The 20,226-nt window shown below is 55.4% G+C and overlaps 1 pseudogene; it reads left to right on the top strand.

The window, feature by feature from the left end:
- LOC141157767 (UDP-glucuronic acid decarboxylase 1-like) overlaps positions 1 to 20,226 on the top strand; it is a 100,496-nt pseudogene that overhangs the window by 41,696 nt on the left and 38,574 nt on the right.

The raw sequence follows: 20,226 nt of genomic DNA, 5'->3' as shown, positions 1-20,226 counted from the left end.
AGCCCGAGTCCTCCTTACATGGTCCTTTTTGGCCCGCGTCCTACATACCTGGTCCTTTTTGGCCTGCGTCCTCCATACCTGGTCCTTTTTGGCCCGCGTTCTCCATACCAGGTCCTTTTCGGTCCACGTCCTCCATACCTGGTCCTCTTTGGCCCGCGTACTCCATACCTCGTCCTTTGTGGCCCACGTCCTCCATACCTGGTTTTTTTTGGCCCGCGTCCTCCATACCTGGTTCTTTATGGCCCGCGTCCTTTTCTGGCCCGCGTCCATCATACCTCGTCCTTTTGGGCCCGTGTCCTCGTCCTCTGGTCCGCGTCCTCGTTCTTTGGCCCGCGTCCTCCATACCTAGTTTTCTAGCCCTCGTCCTCCATACCTGGTCCTTTAGGTCCGTGTCCTCCATACCTGGTCCTTTTGGCCCGTGTCCTCCATACCTGGTCCTTTTTGGCCCGCGTCCTTCATACCTGGTCCTTTTTGGCCCACGTCCTCCATACCTGGTCCTTTTTAGTCCGCGTCCTCCATACCTGCTCCTTTTTGGCCCGCGTCCTCCATACCTGGTCCTTTTTTGGCCCGCGTCCTCCATACCTGGTCCTTCTTGGCCCGTGTCCTCCATACCTGTTTTTTTTTTGGCCCGCGTCCTCCATACCTGGTCCTTTTTGGCCCGCGTCCTCCATACCTCGTCCCTTTTGGCCCGCGTCCTCCATACCTCGTCCCTTTTGGCCCGCGTCCTCCATACCTCGACCTCTGGCCCGCGTCCTCGTCCTCTGGCCTGCGTCCTCCTTACCTTGTTCTTTTGGCCCGCGTCCTCCATACCTGGTCCCCTGGCCCGCGTCCTCCATACCTGGTCCCCTAGCCCGAATCCTTTTGGCCCGTGTCCTCCATACCTCGTTCTCTGGCCCGCAACCTCGTACTCTGGCCCGCGTCCTCCATACCTCGCTCTTTTTCCCGCAACCTCGTCCTCTGGCCAGCGTCCTCCTTACCTCGTTCTTTTGGCCCGCGTCCTCCATACTTGGTCCCCTGTCCCGCGTCCTCCATACCTCGTCCGTTTTGCCCGCGTCCTCCATACCTCGTCCTTTGACCCGCGTCCTCGTCCTCTGGCCCGCGTACTCATCCTCTGGCCTGCGTCCTCCATACCTTGTCCTTTTTGGACCGCGTCCTCCATACCTGGTCCTTTTCTGGCCCGCGTCCATCATACCTCGTCTTTCTGGTCCGCGTCCTCGTTCTTTGGCCCGCGTCCTCCATACCTGGTTTTCTAGCCCTCGTCCTCCATACCTGGTCCTTTAGGTCCGCGTCCTCCATACCTGGTCCTTTTGGCCCGCGTCCTTCATACCTGGTCCTTTTTGGCCCACGTCCTCAATACCTGGTCCCCTGTCCCGCGTCCTCCATACCTCGTCCGTTTTGCCCGCGTCCTCCATACCTCGTCCTTTGGCCCACGTCCTCGTCCTCTGGCCCGCATACTCACCCTCTGGCCCGCGTCTTCCATACCTTGTCCTTTTTGGCCCACGTCCTCCATACCTGGTCCTTTTGGCCTGCGTCCTCCACACCTCGTCCTTTTGGCCCGCGTCCTCCACACCTCGTCCCTTTTGGCCCGCGTCCTCGTCCTCTGGCCCTCGTCCTCCATACCTCGTCCTCTGGCCCGCGTCCTCCTTACCTTGTTCTTTTAGCCCGTGTCCTACAGACCAGGTCCCCTGGCCCACGTCCTGCATACCTCTTCCTATTGGCCCACGTCCTCCATACCTCATCCTCTGGCCCGCGTCCTCGTACTCTGGCCCGCTTCCTCCATACCTGGGCCTTTTTGGCCAGCGTCCTCCATACCTGGTCCTTTTTGGCCAGCGTCCTCCATACCTGGTCCTTTTTGGCCCGCGTCCTCCATACCTGGACCTTTTTGGCCCGTTTCCTTCATACCTGGTCCTTTTTGGCCAGCGTCCTCCATACCTGTTCCCTTTTGGTCCTCGTCCTCTGGCCCGCGTCCTCGTCCTTTTGGCCTGCGTCCTCCATACCTCGTACCTTTTGGCCCGCGTCCTCCATACCTCGTCCTCTGGCTCGCGTCCTCGTCCTCTGGCCTTCGTCCTCCTTACCTCGTTCTTTTGGCCCGCGTCCTCCATACCTGGTCCCCTGGCCCGCGTCCTCCATACCTGGTCCCCTAGCCCGCGTCCTTTTGGCCTGCGTCCTCCATACCTCGTTCTCTGGCCCGCAACCTCGTCCTCTGGCCCGCGTCCTCGTCCTCTGGCCCACGTCCTCCTTACCTCGTTCTTTTGGCTCGCGTCCTCCATACCTGGTCCCCTGGCCCGCGTCCTCCATACCTGGTCCCATAGCCCGCGTCCTTTTGGCCCACGTCCTCCATACCTCTTTCTCTGGATCGCAACCTCGTCCTCTGGCCCGCGTCCTCCTTACCTCATTCTTTTGCCCCGCGTCCTCCATACCTGGTCCCCTGTCCCATGTCCTCCATACCTCGTCCTTTGGCCCGCGTCCTCGTCCTCTGGCCAGCGTCCTCGTCCTCTGGCCCGCATAATCCATACCTGGTCCTTTTTGGCCCGCATCCTCCATACCTGGTCCTTTTTGGCCCGCATCCTTTTCTGGCTCGCGTCCTTTTCTGGCCCACGTCCTTCATACCTCGTCCTTTTGGGCCCGCGTCCTCGTCCTCTGGCCCGAGTCCTCGTGCTTTGGCCCGCGTCCCCCATACCTGGTTTTCTGGCCCGTGTCCTCCATACCTGGTCCTTTTTTGGCCCACTTCCTCCATACCTGGTCCTTTTATGCCCGAGTCCTCCATACCTCGTCCTTTTTGGCCCGCATGCTCCATACCTCGTCCTTTTTGGCCCACGTCCTCCATACCTTGTCCTTTTTGGCCCTCGTCCTCCATACCTAGTCCCCTATCCCGCGTCCTTCATACCTCGTTCTTTTGGCCCGCGTCCTCCATTCCTCGTCCTCTGGACCGCGTCCTCCATACCTGGTCCTTTTTGGCCTGCGTCCTCCATACCTGGTCCTTTTTGGCCCACGTCCTTTTCTGGCCTGCGCCCTTCATACCTCGTCCTTTTGGGCCCGCGTCCTCGTCCTCTGACCCGCGTCCTCGTTCTTTGGTCCGCATCCTCCATACCTGGTTTTCTGGCTCGCGTCCTCCATACCTGATCCTTTTGGCCCACGTCCTCCATACCTAGTCCTTTTTGGCCCGCGTCCTACATACCTGGTCCTTTTCGGTCCGCGTCCTCCATACCTGGTCCTTTTCGGTCCGCGTCCTCCATACCTGGTCCTTTTTGGCCCGCGTACTCCATACCTCGTCCTTTTTGGCCCACGTCCTCCATACCTGGTCCTTTTTGGCCCGCGTCCTCCATATCTGGTACTTTTTGGCCCGCGTCCTCCATACCTAGTTCTTTTTGGCCCGCGTCCTCCATACCTCGTCCTTTTTGGCCCGCGTCCTCCATACCTCGTCCTTTTTGGCCCGCGTCCTCCATACCTCGTCCTTTTTGGCCCGCGTCCTGCATACTTCGTCCTTTTTGGCCCGCGTCCTCCATACCTCGTCCTTTTGGGCCCGCGTTCTCCATACCTCGTCCTTTTGGGCCCGCGTCCTCCATACATCGTCCTTTTGGGTCCTTGTCCTTGTCCTCTGGCCCACGTCCTCCATACCTCGTCCTTTTGGGTCCGCGTCATCGTCCTCTGGCCCGTGTCCTCGTCCTCTAGCCCGCTTCCTCCTCTTTTGGTCCGCGTCCTCCATACCTGGTCCCCTGGCCCGCGTCCTCCATACCTCGTCCTTTTGGCCCGCATCCTCCATACCTCATCCTCTGGCCCGCGTCCTCGTTCTCTGGCCCGCGTCCTCCGTACATGGTCCTTTTTGGTCCGCGTCCTCCATACCTAGTCCTTTTTGGCCCACCTCCTCCATACCTGGTCCTTTTTGGCCCGCGTCCTCAATACCTGGTCCTTTTGGTCCGCATTCTCCATACCTGGTCCTTTTGGCCCATGTCCTCCATACCTGGTCCTTTTGGCCGGCGTCCTCCATACCTGGTCCTCTGGCCCGCATCCTCGTCTTCTGGCCCGCGTCCTCGTCCTCTGGCCTGCGTCCTCGTCCTCTGGCCCGTGTCCTCCATAGCTGTTCCTCTGGCCAGCATCCTCCATACCTGGTCTTCTGGCCCGCGTCCTCCATACCTTGTCCTCTGGCCCGCGTCCTCCATACCTCGTCCTTTTGGCCCGCGTCCTCGTCCTCTGGCCCGCGTCCTCGTTCTTTTGGGCCGCGTCCTCCATACCTGGTCCTTTTTGGCCCACTTCCTCCATACCTGGTCCTTTTTGGCCCGCGTTCTCCATACCTGGTCCCCTGGCCCGCGTCCTCCATACCTGGTCCCCTAGCCCGCGTCCTCTGGCCCGTGTCCTCCATACCTGTTCCTCTGGCCAGCATCCTCCATACCTGGTCTTCTGGCCTGCGTCCTCGTCCTCTGGCCCACGTCCTCGTCCTCTGGCCCGCGTCCTCGTCCACTGGCCCGTGTCCTCCATACCTGGTCCTCTGGCCCGCGTCCTCCATATCTGGTCCCCTAACCCGCGTCCTTTGGCCCGCGTCCTCCATACCTCGTCCTCTGGCCCGCGTCCTCCATACCTGGTCCTTTTTGGCCCGCGTCCTCCATACCTGGTCCTTTTTGGCCCGCTTCCTCCATACCTGGTCCTTTTGGCCCGTGTCCTCCATACCTGGTCCTCTGGCCCGCGTCCTCCATACCTGGTCCTTTTGGCCTGCGTCCTCCACACCTCGTCCCTTTTGGCCCACGTCCTCGTCCTCTGGCCCGCGTCCTCCATACCTGGTCCTCTGGCCCGCGTCCTCGTCCTCTGACCCGCATCCTCGTCCTCTGGCCCGCGTCCTCCATACCTGGTCCTTTTTGGCCCGCGTCCTCCATACCTGGTCCTTTTTGGCCCGCGTCCTCCATACCTGGTCCTTTTTGGCCCGCGTCCTCCATACGTGGTCCTTTTTGGCTCGAGTCCTCCATACCTGGTCATTTTTGGCCCGCGTCCTTCATACCTGGTCCTTTTAGGCCCGCGTCCTCCATACCTGGTCCCTTGGCCCGCGTCCTCCATACCTCGTCCTTTTGGCCCGCATCCTCCATACCTCATCCTCTGGCCCGCGTCCTCGTCCTCTGTCCCGCGTCCTCCATACCTGGTCTTTTTTTGGTCCGCGTCCTCCATACCTAGTCCTTTTTGGCCCTCGTCCTCCATACCTAGTCCTTTTTGGCCCACGTCCTCCATACCTGGTCCTTTTTGGCCCACGTCCTCCATACCTGGTCCTCTGGCCAGCATCCTCCATACTTTGTCTTCTGGCCCGCGTCTTCCATACCTGGTCCTCTGGCCCGCGTCCTCCATACCTCGTCCTTTTGGCCCGCGTCCTCCATACCTGGTCCTTTGGCCTGCGTCCTCCATACCTCGTCTTTTTGGCCTGCGTCCTCCATACCTCGTCCTCTGGCCCGCATCCTCGACCTCTGGCCCTCGTCCTCCATACCTGGTTATTTTTGGCCCGCGTCCTCCATACCTGGTCCTTTTTGGCCCGCGTCCTCCATACCTGGTCCTTTTGGCCCGCGTCCTCCATACCTGGTCCTCTGGCCCGCGTCCTCCATACCTGGTCCTTTTGGGCTGCGTCCCCCACACCTCGTCCCTTTTGGCCCGCGTCCTCGTCCTCTGGCCCGCATCCTCCATACCTCGTCCTCTGGCCCGCGTCCTCGTCCTCTGGCCCGCGTCCTTGTACTCTGACCTGCGTCCTCCATACCTGGTCCTTTTTGGCCCGCGTCCTCCATACCTGGTCCTTTTTGGCCCGCGTCCTCCATACTTGGTCATTTTTGGCCCGAGTTCTCCATACCTGGTCATTTTTGTCCCGCGTCCTCCATACCTGGTCCTTTTTGGCCCGCGTCCTCCATACCTGGTCCTTTTTTGGCCTGCGTCCTCCATACCTGGTTCTTTTTGGCCCGCGTCCTCCATACCTATTTTTTTTTTGGCCCGCGTCCTCCATACCTTGTCCCTTTTGACCCGCGTCCTCCATACCTGGTCCTTTTTGGCCCGAGTCCTCCATACCTCGTCCTTTTTGGCCCGCGTCCTCCATACCTCGTCCGTTTTGCCCCGCGTCCTCCATACCTGGCCATTTTTGCCCCGCGTCCTCGATGCCTGGTCCTTTTTGGCCCGCGTCCTCCTTACCTGGTCCTTTTCGGCCCGCGTCCTCCATACCTGGTCCTTTTGGCCCGCGTCCTCCATTCCTCATCCTGTGGCCTGCGTCCTCCATACCTGGTCCTTTTTGGCCCGCGTCCTCCATACCTGGTCCTTTTTGGCCCATGTCCTTTTCTGGCCCGCGTCCTTCATACCTGGTCCTTTGGCCCGCGTCCTCCATACCTGGTCCTTTTGGCCCGCGTCCCCCATACCTGGTCCTTTTGGCCCGCGTCCTCTATACCTGGTCCTTTTGGCCCGCGTCCTCCATACCTGGTCGTTTGGCCCACGTCCTCCATACCTGGACCTTTTGGCCCGCGTCCTCCACACCTTGTCCTTTTGGCCCGCGTCCTCCACACCTCGTCCCTTTTGGTCCTTGTCCTCTGGCCCGCATCCTCCATACCTCGTCCTCTGGACTGCGTCCTCGTCCTTTTGGCCCGCGTCCTCCATACCTCATCCTCTGGCCTGCGTCCTCGTCCTTTTGGCCCGCGTCCTCCATACTTCGTTCTTTTGGCCCGCATCCTCCATACCTGGTCCTTTTTGGCCCGCGTCCTCCATACTTTGTCCCCTATCCCGCGTCCTTCATACCTCGTCCTTTTAGCCCGCGTCCTCCATTGCTCGTCCTCTGGCCCGCGTCTTCCATACCTCGTCCTTTTTGGCCCGCATCCTCCATACCTGATCCTTTCTGGCCCGCGTCCTTTTCTGGCCCGAGTCCTTCATACCTCGTCCTTTGTGGCCCGCGACCTCGTCCTCTGGCCCGCGTCCTCATACTTTGGCCCGCGTCCTCCATACCTGGTCCTTTGGCCCGTGTCCTCCATACCTGGTCCTTTTAGCCCACGTCCCCCATACCTGGTCCTTTTGGCCCGCGTCCTCCATACCTGGTACTTTTGGCCCGCGTCCTCCATATCTGGTCCTTTTGGCCCGCGTCCTCCATACCTGGTCGTTTGGCCCACGTCCTCCATACCTTGACCTTTTGGCCCGCGTCCTCCATACCTGGTCCTTTTGGCCCGCGTCCTCCATACCTGGTCGTTTGGCCCACGTCCTCCATACCTTGACCTTTTGGCCCGCGTCCTCCACACCTTGTCCTTTTGGCCCGCATCCTCCACACCTCGTCCCTTTTGGTCCTCGTCCTCTGGCCCGCGTCCTCCATACCTCGTCCTCTGGACTGCGTCCTCGTCCTTTTGGCCCGCGTCCTCCATACCTCGTCCTCTGGCCTGCGTCCTCGTCCTTTTGGCTCGCGTCCTCCATACCTCGTCGCTTTTGGCCCGCGTCCTTCATACCTCGTCCTCTGGCCCGCGTCCTCGTCCTCTGGCCCGCGTCCTCCTTACCTCGTTCTTTTGGCCCGCGTCCTCCATACCTGGTCCTTTTTGGCCCGCGTCCTCCATACCTAGTCCCCTATCCCGCGTCCTTCATACCTCGTCCTTTTAGCCCGCGTCCTCCATTGCTCGTCCTCTGGCCCGCGTCTTCCATACCTCGTCCTTTTTGGCCCGCATCCTCCATACCTGTTCCTTTTTGGCGCGCGTCCTTTTCTGGCCCTCGTCCTTTTCTGGCCCTCGTCCTTCATACCTTGTCCTTTGTGGCCCTCGTCCTCTGGCCCGCGTCCTCATACTTTGGCCCGCGTCCTCCATGCCTGGTCCTTTGGCCCGTGTCCTCCATACCTGGTCCTTTTAGCCCACGTCCCCCATACCTGGTCCTTTTGGCCCGCGTCCTCCATACCTGGTCCTTTTGGCCCGCGTCCTCCATACCTGGTCCTTTTGGCCCGCGTCCGCCATACCTGGTCCTCTGGCCTGTGTCCTCCATACTTGGTCATTTTGGCCTGTGTCCTCCATACCTGGTCATTTTGGCCTGCGTCCTCCACACCTCGTCCTTTTGGCCCGTGTCCTCCACACCTCGTCCCTTTTGGCCCGCGTCCTCGTCCTCTGTCCCGCGTCCTCCATACCTCGTCCTCTGGCCCGTGTCCTTGTCCTCTGGCTCGCGTCCTCCTTACCTCGTTCTTTTAGCCCGTGTCTTCCAGACCTGGTCCCCTGGCCCACGTCCTCCATACCTCTTCCTTTTGGCCCGAGTCCTCCGTACCTCGTCCTCTGGCCCGCGTCCTCGTACTCTGACCCGCGTCCTTGTCCTCTGGCCCGCGTCCTCCATACCTGGTCATTTTTGGCCCGCGTCCTCCATACCTGGTCCTTTTTGGCCCGCGTCCTCCATACCTGGTCCTTTTTGGCCCGAGTCCTCCATAGCTCGTTTTTTTTGGCCCGCGTCCTCCATACCTGGTCCTTTTTGGCCCGCGTCCTCCATACCTGGTCCTTTTTGGCCCGAGTCCTCCATACCTCGTCCTTTTTGGCCCTACGTCCTCCATACCTCGTCCTTTTTGGCCCGCGTCCTCCATACCTCGTCCTTTTTGGCCCGCGTCCTCCATACCTGGTCCTTTTTGGCCCGCGTCCTCCTTACCTGGTCCTTTTCGGCCCGCGTCCTCCATACCTGGTCATTTTTGGCCCGCGTCCTCCATAGCTGTTTTTTTTGGGGCCGCGTCCTCCATACCTGGTCCTTTTTGGCCCGCGTCCTCCATACTTGGTCCTTTTTGGCCCAAGTCCTCCATACCTCGTCCTTTTTGGCCCACGTCCTCCATACCTCGTCCTTTTTGGCCCGCGTCCTCCATTTCTCGTCCTTTTTGGCCCGCGTCCTCCATACCTGGTCCTTTTTGGCCCGCGTCCTCCTTACCTGGTCCTTTTCGGCCCGCGTCCTCTATACCTGGTCCTTTTTTGGACCGTATCCTCCATACCAAGTCCCCTGTCCCGCGTCCTTCATCCCTCGTCCTTTTGGCCCGCGTCCTCCATTCCTCGTCCTCTGGCCCGCGTCCTCCATACCTGGTCATTTTGGCCCGCGTCCTCCATACCTGTTACTTTTTGGCCCTCGTCCTTTTCTGGCCCGCGTCCTTTCTGGCCCGCGTCCTTCATACCTCGTCCTTTGTGGCCCTCGTACTCGTCCTCTTGCCCGCGTCCTCGTACCTTGGCCCGCGTCATCCGTACCTCGTCGCTTTTGTCCCGCGTCCTCCATACCTCGTTCTCTGGCCCGCGTCCTCTGGCCCGCGTCCTTCTTACCTCGTTCTTTTGGCCTGCGTCCTCCATACCTGGTCCTTTTTGGCCCGTGTCCTCCATACCTAGTCCCCTGTCCCGCGTCCTTCATACCTCGTCCTTTTGGCCCGCGTCCTCCATACCTCGTCCTCTGGCCCGCATCCTCGACCTCTGGCCCTCGTCCTCCATACCTGGTTATTTTTGGCCCGCGTCCTCCATACCTGGTCCTTTTTGGCCCGCGTCCTCCATACCTGGTCCTTTTGGCCCGCGTCCTCCATACCTGGTCCTCTGGCCCGCGTCCTCCATACCTGGTCCTTTTGGGCTGCGTCCCCCACACCTCGTCCCTTTTGGCCCGCGTCCTCGTCCTCTGGCCCGCATCCTCCATACCTCGTCCTCTGGCCCGCGTCCTCGTCCTCTGGCCCGCGTCCTTGTACTCTGACCCGCGTCCTCCATACCTGGTCCTTTTTGGCCCGCGTCCTCCATGCCTGGTCCTTTTTGGCCCGCGTCCTCCATACTTGGTCATTTTTGGCCCGAGTCCTCCATACCTGGTCATTTTTGGCCCGCGTCCTCCATACCTGGTCCTTTTTGGCCCGCATCCTCCATACCTGGTCCTTTTTTGGTCTGCGTCCTCCATACCTGGTTCTTTTTGGCCCGCGTCCTCCATACCTATTTTTTTTTTGGCCCGCGTCCTCCATACCTTGTCCCTTTTGACCCGCGTCCTCCATACCTGGTCCTTTTTGGCCCGAGTCCTCCATACCTCGTCCTTTTTGGCCCGCGTCCTCTATACCTCGTCCGTTTTGCCCCGCGTCCTCCATACCTGGCCATTTTTGCCCCGCGTCCTCGATGCCTGGTGCTTTTTGGCCCGCGTCCTCCTTACCTGGTCCTTTTCGGCCCGCGTCCTCCATACCTGGTCCTTTTGGCCCGCGTCCTCCATTCCTCGTCCTCTGGCCTGCGTCCTCCATACCTGGTCCTTTTTGGCCCGCGTCCTCCATACCTGGTCCTTTTTGGCCCATGTCCTTTTCTGGCCCGCGTCCTCCATACCTGGTCCTTTGGCCCGCGTCCTCCATACCTGGTCCTTTTGGCCCGCGTCCCCCATACCTGGTCCTTTTGGCCCGCGTCCTCCATACCTGGTCCTTTTTGGCCCGCGTCCTCCATACCTGGTCCTTTTGGCCCGCGTCCTCCATACCTGGTCCTCTGGCCCGCGTCCTCCATACCTGGTCCTTTTGGGCTGCGTCCCCCACACCTCGTCCCTTTTGGCCCGCGTCCTCGTCCTCTGGCCCGCATCCTCCATACCTCGTCCTCTGGCCCGCGTCCTTGTCCTCTGGCCCGCGTCCTTGTACTCTGACCCGCGTCCTCCATACCTGGTCCTTTTTGGTCCGCGTCCTCCATACCTGGTCCTTTTTGGCCCGCGTCCTCCATACTTGGTCATTTTTGGCCCGAGTCCTGCATACCTGGTCATTTTTGGCCCGCGTCCTCCATACCTGGTCCTTTTTGGCCCGCGTCCTCCATACCTGGTCCTTTTTTGGTCTGCGTCCTCCATACCTGGTTCTTTTTGGCCCGCGTCCTCCATACCTATTTTTTTTTTGGCCCGCGTCCTCCATACCTTGTCCCTTTTGACCCGCGTCCTCCATACCTGGTCCTTTTTGGCCCGAGTCCTCCATACCTCGTCCTTTTTGGCCCGCGTCCTCCATACCTCATCCGTTTTGCCCCTCGTCCTCCATACCTGGCCATTTTTGCCCCGCGTCCTCGATGCCTGGTGCTTTTTGGCCCGCGTCCTCCTTACCTGGTTCTTTTCGGCCCGCGTCCTCCATACCTGGTCCTTTTGGCCCGCGTCCTCCATTCCTCGTCCTCTGGCCTGCGTCCTCCATACCTGGTCCTTTTTGGCCCGCGTCCTCCATACCTGGTCCTTTTTGGCCCATGTCCTTTTCTGGCCCGCGTCCTTCATACCTGGTCCTTTGGCCCGCGTCCTCCATACCTGGTCCTTTTGGCCCGCGTCTCCCATACCTGGTCCTTTTGGCCCGCGTCCTCTATACCTGGTCCTTATGGCCCGCGTCCTCCATACCTGGTCGTTTGGCCCACGTCCTCCATACCTGGACCTTTTGGCCCGCGTCCTCCACACCTTGTCCTTTTGGCCCGCGTCCTCCACACCTCGTCCCTTTTGGTCCTCGTCCTCTGGCCCGCATCCTCCATACCTCGTCCTCTTGACTGCGTCCTCGTCCTTTTGGCCCGCATCCTCCATACCTCATCCTCTGGCCTGCGTCCTCGTCCTTTTGGCCCGCGTCCTCCATACTTCGTTCTTTTGGCCCGCATCCTCCATACCTGGTCCTTTTTGGCCCGCGTCCTCCATACTTAGTCCCCTATCCCGCGTCCTTCATACCTCGTCCTTTTGGCCCGCGTCCTCCATTGCTCGTCCTCTGGCCCGCGTCTTCCATACCTCGTCCTTTTTGGCCCGCATCGTCCATACCTGATCCTTTCTGGCCCGCGTCCTTTTCTGGCCCGAGTCCTTTTCTGGCCCAAGTCCTTCATACCTCGTCCTTTGTGGCCCGCGACCTCGTCCTGTGGCCCGCGTCCTCATACTTTGGCCCGCGTCCTCCATACCTGGTCCTTTGGCCCGTGTCCCCCATACCTGGTCCTTTTAGCCCACGTCCCCCATACCTGGTCCTTTTCTGGCCCGAGTCCTTCATACCTCGTCCTTTGTGGCCCGCGACCTCGTCCTCTGGCCCGCGTCCTCATACTTTGGCCCGCGTCCTCCATACCTGGTCCTTTGGCCCGTGTCCCCCATACCTGATCCTTTTAGCCCACGTCCCCCATACCTGGTCCTTTTGGCCCGCGTCCTCCATACCTGGTACTTTTGGCCCGCGTCCTCCATACCTGGTTCTTTTGGCCCGCGTCCTCCATACCTGGTCGTTTGGCCCACGTCCTCCATACCTTGACCTTTTGGCCCGCGTCCTCCACACCTTGTCCTTTTGGCCCGCATCCTCCACACCTTGTCCCTTTTGGTCCTCGTCCTTAGGCCGAGTCCTCCATACCTCGTCCTCTGGACTGCGTCCTCGTCCTTTTGGCCCGCGTCCTCCATACCTCGTCCTCTGGCCTGCGTCCTCGTCCTTTTGGCCCGCGTCCTCCATACCTCGTCGCTTTTGGCCCGCGTCCTTCATACCTCGTCCTCTGGCCCGCGTCCTCGTCCTCTGGCCCGCGTCCTCCTTACCTCGTTCTTTTGGCTCTCGTCCTCCATACCTGGTCATTTTTGGCCCGCATCCTCCATACCTAGTCCCCTATCCCGCGTCCTTCATACCTCGTCCTTTTAGCCCGCGTCCTCCATTGCTCGTCCTCTGGCCCGCGTCTTCCATACCTCGTCCTTTTTGGCCCGCATCCTCCATACCTGTTCCTTTTTGGCGCGCGTCCTTTTCTGGCCCTCGTCCTTTTCTGGCCCTCGTCCTTCATACCTTGTCCTTTGTGGCCCGCGACCTCGTCCTCTGGCCCGCGTCCTCATACTTTGGCCCGCGTCCTCCATGCCTGGTCCTTTTAGCCCACGTCCCCCATACCTGGTCCTTTTGGCCCGCGTCCTCCATACCTGGTCCTTTTGACCCGCGTCCTCCATACCTGGTCCTTTTGGCCCGCGTCCTCCATACCTGGTCCTTTTGGCCCGCGTCCTCCATACCTGGTCCTCTGGCCTGTGTCCTCCATACCTGGTCATTTTGGCCTGTGTCCTCCATACCTGGTCATTTTGGCCTGCGTCCTCTACACCTCGTCCTTTTGGCCCGTGTCCTCCACACCTCGTCCCTTTTGGCCCGCGTCCTCGTCCTCTGGCCCGTGTCCTCCATACCTCGTCCTCTGGCCCGTGTCCTTGTCCTCTGGCTCACGTCCTCCTTACCTCGTTCTTTTAGCCCGTGTCTTCCAGACCTGGCCCACGTCCTCCATACCTCTTCCTTTTGGCCCGAGTCCTCCGTACCTCGTCCTCTGGCCCGCGTCCTCGTACTCTGACCCGCGTCCTTGTCCTCATGCCCGCGTCCTCCATACCTGGTCCTTTTTGGCCCGCGTCCTCCATACCTGGTCCTTTGTGGCGCGAGTCCTCCATACCTGGTCATTTTTGGCCCACGTCCTCCATACCTGGTCCTTTTTGGCCCGCGTCCTCCATACTTGGTCCTTTTTGGCCCGAGTCCTCCATATCTGGTCATTTTTGGCCCGTGTCCTCCATAGCTGTTTTTTTTTGGCCCGCGTCCTCCATACCTGGTCCTTTTTGGCCCGCGTCCTCCATACCTGGTCCTTTTTGGCCCGAGTCCTCCATACCTCGTCCTTTTTGGCCCACGTCCTCCATACCTCGTCCTTTTTGGCCCGCGTCCTCCATACCTTGTCCTTTTTGGCCCGCGTCCTCCATACCTGGTCCTTTTTGGCCCGCGTCCTCCTTACCTGGTCCTTTTCGACCCGCGTCCTCCATACCTGGTCATTTTTGGCCCGCGTCCTCCATAGCTGTTTTTTTTTGGCCCGCGTCCTCTATACCTGGTCCTTTTTGGCCCGCGTCCTCGGCCCGAGTCCTCCATACCTCGTCCTTTTTGGCCCATGTCCTCCATACCTCGTCCTTTTTGGCCCGCGTCCTCCATACCTCGTCCTTTTTGGCCCGCGTCCTCCATACCTGGTCCTTTTTGGCCCGCGTCCTCCTTACCTGGTCCTTTTCGGCCCGCGTCCTCCATACCTGGTCCTTTTTTGGACCGTATCCTCCATACCAAGTCCCCTGTCCCGCGTCCTTCATCCCTCGTCCTTTTGGCCCGCGTCCTCCATTCCTCGTCCTCTGGCCCGCGTCCTCCATACCTGGTCATTTTGGCCCGCGTCCTCCATACCTGTTACTTTTTGGCCCTCGTCCTTTTCTGGCCCGCGTCCTTTCTAGCCCACGTCCTTCATACCTCGTCCTTTGTGGCCCTCGTACTCGTCCTCTTGCCCACGTCCTCGTACCTTGGCCCGCATCCTCCATACCTCGTCGCTTTTGTCCCGCGTCCTCCATACCTAGTCCTCTGGCCCGCGTCCTCTGGCCCGCGTCCTCCTTACCTCGTTGTTTTGGCCCGCGTCCTCCATACCTGGTCCTTTTTGGCCCGTGTCCTCCATACCTAGTCCCCTGTCCCGCGTCCTTCATACCTCGTCCTTTTGGCCCGCGTCCTCCATTCCTCGTCCTCTGGCCCGCGTCTTCCATACCTCGTCCTTTTTGGCCCGCGTCCTCCATACCAGATCCTTTTTGGCCCGCGTCCTTTTCTGGCCCGAGTCCTTTTCTGGCCCGAGTCCTTCATACCTCGTCCTTTGTGGCCCTCGACCTCATCCTCTGGCCCGCGTCCTGGTACTTTGGCCCACGTTCTCCATACCTGGTCCTTTGGCCCGTGTCCTCCATACCTGGTCCTTTTAGCCCACGTCCCCCATACCTGGTCCTTTTGGCCCGCGTCCTCCATATCTGGTCCTCTGGCCCGCGTCCTTGTCCTCTGGCCTGCGTCCTCCTTACCTCGTTCTTTTGGCCCACGTCCTCCATACCTGGTCCCCTGGCCCGCGTCCTCCATACCTGGTCCCCTAGCCCGCGTCCTTTTGGCCCGCGTCCTCCATACCTCGTTCTCTGGCCCGCAACCTCGTCCTCTGGCCCGCGTCTTCCTTACCTCGTTATTTGGCCCGCGTCCTCCATACCTGGTCCCCTGTCCCGCGTCCTCCATAACTCGTCCTTTTTGCCTGCGTCCTCCATACCTCGTCCTTTGGCCCGCATCCTCGTCCTCTGGCCCGCGTCCTCCATACCTGGTCCTTTTTGGCCCGCGTCCTTTTCTGTCCCGCGTCCTTCATACCTCGTCCTTTTGGCCCACGTCCTCCTTCCCTTTTGGCCCGCGTCTTCTCTGTTTGTACAATGGGTAAAATAAGTATTTGATACACTGCCGATTTTGCATGTTTTCCTACCTACAAAGAATAGAGGTCTGTAATTTTTTATTGTTACAACACTTCAACTGTGAGCGACAGAATAGTTAAGGAAATAAATGGAAATCACGTTGTATGATGTTAAAGTAATTGATCATCTATCAACCATCAAGAATTCTGGCTCACAGCCCTGTTAGATTTTTCTTTAGAAGCCCTCCTACTCAGCCCTTAGTTTCTGTATTAATTGTTTCTGTTTATACTCGTTACTTGTATAAAAGACACCTGTCCACATACTCCATTATTAACACTCCAGCTTCTGCACCATGGTCCAAAACTGGGACAAAATTGTAGACCTGCATAAGGCTGGGATTGGCTACAGGGCAATAGGCAAGCAGCTTCGTGAGAAGGCAACAACTGTTGGCACAGTTATCAGAGAATGGAAGAAGCAAAATGGCTGGCAATCTTCCTTGGTCTGGGGCTCCATGCAAGATCTCGCCTCGTGGGGTAAGGATAATTCTGAGAAAGGTCAGGAATTGGCCCAGAACTATACGGGAGGACCTGGTCAATTACCTTAAGAGAGCTGGGACTACAGTCTCAAACATTACCATTTGTAACACTACACTGTCATGGATTAAAATCCTGCAGAGCACGCAAGGTCCACCTGCGCATGCCAGGACATGTCCAAGTCCGTTTGAAGTTCACGAATGTCCAACTGGATGATCCAGAGAAGGTCATGTGGTTAGAGGAGTCCGAAATAGATCTTTTTGGTATCCACAGCCATATTTGGAGGAAGAAGAATGTTGAGTACAACCCCCAAGAACACAGTCCCACCCGTGAAGCATGGTGGGGGAAGCATACTTTGGGAGTGCTTTTCTGCAAAGGGGACAGGATGACTGCACCGTATTAAAGGGAGAATGGATGTGGAGTAATGTATCGCGAGATTTTGGCCAATAACCTCCTTCTGTCAGTAAGAGCATTGAAGATGGGTCGTAGCTGGGTCATCCAGCTTGACAATGATCTGAAACACACAGTCAGGGCAACTAAGGTTAAGAAGCATTTCAAAGTCCTGGAGTGGCCTAGCCAGTCTCCAGATCTTAACCCAATAGAAAATCTTTGGAGAGAGCTGAAACTCAATGTTGCCCAACAACTGCCCCGAAACCTGAAAGATCTGGAGATCTGTATGGATTATTGGGCTAAAATCCCTGCTGCAGTGTCCTCAAACCTGGTCAAGACCTTCAGGAAACGTTTGACCTCTGTAATTGTAAACAAAGGTTTCTGTACCAAATATTTAAGTTTTAAGTTGTATCAAATACTTAATTTGCATTTTTATTACATGAAATATATAAAAATCATACGATATGATTGTTTGCTTTTTTTTTTTTCTGAGATTCTGTGTCTGAGGTGTATCTACGCTAACAATTACAAACCCCTCCATTCTTTGTAGGTGGTAAAACTTGAAAAATCGGCAGTGTTTCAAATACTTATTTTCCCCACTGTGTGTGTTTTTGTTTTATCAAACTCTGAATTTTTTTCGTTATGCAGTGTACTTTATTTGATAATGGAAATTGTCATTCAAAACTGCAATAAAACCATCATATAGCTATGTTACTGGAAAAATAATTAATAAAATTGTGGATCTTTAAAGGCAAGGAGGGAAAAATTTCTGCACCTTCAAGGTGTTAGCGAAATTCTTTCTGAAAGTATGTGTAATTTAATGAACTTCTGAATGTTTTTGTAGTTGTTCATTTTTACAGGCAAGAGTTGTTCAAACTGCATCACAAAGTTTTATCATCTATTAAGCCATTTTTCTTACATTTTACCGTAAATAAGGTTTTTGTTTTTCCTTCTGTAGGTATATGGATCAGGATCACAGACTAGGGCGTTTCAATATGTCAGGTTAGTGTGTAATAGTGTGTGTGTGTGTGTATATATATATAATCTGAGAGAGAGAGAGAATACATACATCTCTATTATACAAAATTTCATTTCTGCCACCATAGTTGGGTCATTTCACTTAGTAAAGAATTAGCAAAATTCTGCTGACAGGTTTTGCAGGCATTGTCATGTTGGCGCTGTTACAGATTAAAATGATACTTGCAGTGAAGAATTAAATTTTGTGGTTCTTGATTTTAAATATCGCGCCGGCGCATTCAATATAGTGGTCTTCAAAAATGAAACCAACAAAATGCCGTCCACTGTGTACCGAGGACCAATGCGGGAGCGTGCACAAGAGGCAGTCATCACCACTGCACATAGGAGCGCAGCGCACACAGGATTGCTCCCAACATATTTGGTATTACTAGTATTAAAATAAATTCAACCCCACGGTGCCACCAATGTATCAAAATAAAATATAAATATAAATTTTCTGTCTCCCTACCTAGTGGGATAGAGCATATATATACATAGTGATACAGAACTTATCAGACTGTAAACAGCATGGTAAAGGCAGTTGGTGAGGATATATAGCTAGGCATCTATTTATTAAATAGCAAATCTTTCTAGAGGTTGATGATGATGAAAAGCTTGATAGGCGATACATTGGTTGATATATCGTTAGATATTCACTAGGTTGATCTATCCATCCAATAAATGTATGGCTAGAAAATGTATTGATCAATATACAGTGGGTACGGAAAGTATTCAGACCCCTTTAAATTTTTCACTTTTTCATTGCAGCCATTTGGTAAATTCTAAAGTTCTTTTTTTTTCTCATTAAGGTACATGCTGCACCCCATCTTGACTGAAAAAATCCAGAAATATAGAGATTTTTTAAAGAAAAACTGAAATATCAACTGGTCATAAGTATTCAGACCCTTTGCTCAGACACTCATATTTAAGTCACATGCTGTCCATTTCCTATTTCCTTGTGATCCTCCTTGGGATGGTTCTACTCCTTCATTGGAGTCCAGCTGTGCTTAATTAATAGGACTTGATTTGGAAAGGCACACACCTGTCTGTCAGACCAAATGAGAATCATGAGCTCAAAGGAACTGCCCAAGGAGCTCAGAGACAGAATTGTGGCAAGACACAGATCTGGCCAAGGTTACAAAAGAATTTCTACATTACACAAGGTTCCTAAGAGCACAGTGGCCTCCATAATCCTTAAATGGAACAAGTTTGGGACCACCAAAAGTCTTCCTAGACCTGGCCGTCCAGCCAAACTGAGCAATCGTGGGAGAAGAGCCTTGGTGAGAGAGGTAAAGAAGAACCCCAAGATCACTGTGGCAGACCTCCAGAGATGCAGTAGGGAGATGGGAGAAAGTTCCAAAAAGTCAACTATCACTGCAGCCCTCCACCAGTTGGGCCTTTATGGCCGAGTGTACCGACCGAAGCCTCTCCTCAATGCACCAGAGGAAGATAGTTTGCTATCGAAACGCGTTGTGGAAAGGGCTCATTAAATTTTATTTTTTAGCCCCAATCTGTCATCTCCAGTGTTAATCTTTTTAACGCTCCATAGACCGCTTTTTATTCAATCCACTATATCGCCTTAATGCAAGACATATGAAAACCTGCATAGAATTTGCTCAAAAACACACTCCCAGACTATGAGAAATAAGATTCTCTGGTCTGATGAGACTAAGATAGAACTTTTTGGTGATAATTCTAAGCGGTATGTGTGGAGAAAACCAGGCACTGCTCATCCTCTGCCCAATAGTGAAACATGGTGGTGGCAGCATCATGCTATGGGGGTGTTTTTCAGCTGCAGGGACAGGACGACTGGTTGCAATTGAAGGAAACATGAATGCGGCCAAGTACAGAGTTATCCTGGATGAAAACCTCTTCCAGAGGGCTCTGGACCTCAGACTTGGGGAAAGGTTCACCTTCCAACAAGACAATGACCCTAAGCACACAGCTAAAATAACAAAGGAGTGGCTTCAGAGCAACTCTGTGACCATTCTTGACTGGCCCAGCCAGAGCCCTGACCTAAACCCAATTGCGCATCTCTGGAGAGACCGGAAAATGGCTGTCCACCAACGTTCACCATCCAACCTGACGGAACTGGGAAGGATCTGCAAGGAAGAATGGCAGAGGATCCCCAAATCCAGGTGTGAAAAACTTGGGTGCTGCTACTCAATACTGAGCAAAGGGTCTGAATACTTATGATCATGTGATATTTCAGTTTTTCTTTTTTAATTTGCAAAAATTTCTACATTTTGTTTTTTCAGCCAAGATGGGGTGCAGAGTGTACTTTAATGAGAAAAAAATGAACTTTTTAGAATTTACCAAATGTCTGCAATGAAACAGAGTCAAAAATTTTAAAGGGGTCTGAATACTTTACATACCCACTGTATCTACCAATGAATGTATCGCCTATCGACATCTTCACTAACTGCCTTTACCATGTTATTTACAGTCTGGTTCGTTCTAGATCCCCCCACTCTTGAGCACATATGCGATTTGCACTTAGTCGCATGCTGACTAGCTGCTCTCCCCATTTCTCTCAAAGCTCAGTGAAAAACAGACTAGTTGTTGCATGACCGTAAGTATGAAAATCACATGAGTGAAGTGGCCATGAGATGTCTGATGAAACCTGCCAGCGAGCAGAGCTGAATCCTGACGGTATATTAAATGCTATTTGGATTGGACTGGCATGCCACAGGGCTTCAGTTTATAATTAAAGGACTCGTCCGGTTTGTGATGAAAGTCTGCAGTCACTCTGTGACTTCAGGCTTCTGAAATATCACAGCGCATGCACTGCACACTTTTTTAAAATTCTCCCTTGCCGGTGGCAAGAGTGGACGGTCATGTAAGTGCAAGTATGTGATTTGTATACTTCTGGCCATATTCCGACTAGACGTGTCTGGCCTCGCTCAATTCATTTTCATCGAGTAAGGCCACACGTCTAGTCGGCATGTGACTGCATGTATGCAAATCGCTGGCATGAGAGAATCCTGACAGTGTGCAGTGCGCGTTGTGAGAATTCTGAAGTCTGCCGTCACATAGAATGACTGCAGACTCATTACAAACTTGGACAACCCCTTTAATGTTCCTAACATAAATAAAAATATGAGAATTAGTCAGTATTACAAAAAAACATTTATATCCAGGTACCTGAAAGATGATGTTGTCTCTGGGAGTCGTTCTCTTTATTTTCTTCATCTTGTCCAGACTCCACACGATGCCC

The sequence above is a fragment of the Phyllobates terribilis genome, unplaced genomic scaffold (assembly GCF_046119375.1).
Source record: "Phyllobates terribilis strain yellow unplaced genomic scaffold, ASM4611937v1 Scaffold_8__6_contigs__length_399053987, whole genome shotgun sequence".
Lineage (NCBI taxonomy): Eukaryota > Metazoa > Chordata > Amphibia > Anura > Dendrobatidae > Phyllobates > Phyllobates terribilis.
This window is presented reverse-complemented; position numbering and strand designations above follow the sequence as displayed.